Source organism: Dreissena polymorpha, chromosome 12 (genome assembly GCF_020536995.1).
Source record: "Dreissena polymorpha isolate Duluth1 chromosome 12, UMN_Dpol_1.0, whole genome shotgun sequence".
NCBI lineage: Eukaryota > Metazoa > Mollusca > Bivalvia > Myida > Dreissenidae > Dreissena > Dreissena polymorpha.
The window spans coordinates 63,833,214-63,834,318 of NC_068366.1; positions in this window are offsets into that span (position 1 = coordinate 63,833,214).

Consider the following 1,105-nt stretch of genomic DNA (forward strand, 5'->3'; position numbering starts at 1 on the left):
TTTTCTGGTTAGGGGGGAGCGGGATATTGAAAGATTTGCTGGGGTCAAGGGGGCCGCTAGGGCCCTGGCGGGTGCAGGGCAAACCTCTGCTAGGGGTCCAGGGGGCGATGCCCCCCGTAAGCTCCACGATTTAGTGATTTGAAGGCTTTGACAACCCCATCTCGAGCATGTCACGCCTTATATACTTCCATCAAAGTACCTTCTTATAATGCCAAAAAATGCATAGTTTATCGTTTAGGGGGTCTAAAGGGGCTTCGGAAGCTTCACGATTTTAATGATTTTGAAGGCTTTGACAACCACTTCTCGAGCATGTCACGCCGTATATACTTTCATCAAAGTACCTTCTTATAATGCCAAAAAAGTGCATAGTTTATAGTTTGGGGGTCCAGGCCCCCCCCCCCGGAAGCTCTACGATTTTAATGATTTTGAAGGCTTTGATAAGTTTAAATAGTGATTTAGATCTAGTTAAGTGTAAACAACAAATGAATTGACTTTACTTTGGATATTTTAGGGGGGGGGGGGAGAGGCGTACGCCGCGTCCGCCGCCGCCCCCTGGGAGCCGCCTATGTTAATACTAATAAAATAATTAAGAAACCCAAATATAAGAAAGATTATTATTTAAATGTTTAAACAGTCTCCTTAATGACAATATTTTATAGAGTCACTGCGAGTTCCAGATTGAATATTTAGAGGATAATACACGGCTCAGCCGGGCCGGGTAGTGATAATCGGCCCGCAGGGAGCATAACAGCCCGATTATCACTGCCCGGCCCGGCTCAGCCGTGTATTAACGTCTATAATATATATCTTACTTTTATACTAAATTATAGATGGGCACATGTTTTGAGTCATAAAATCATACTATTTTGGTCCTTACTAAAATTTATGAAGAACCAGCTTTCCGTACTTATATTTTCTTTGAATTGATTACGTAATTTATGAAGTATCTCATGTGACGTAATTAAAATGACGAAACTAGCTAGACGCTTTGGATTAAGGACAACAACAAATCGGACTAAGAGTGTTTTTATTTAACAGTTAAATATTTGCTAAGCATTGAACGATTAGTGTGTGTGTTTACGATGGATTATTATAATATTAAATT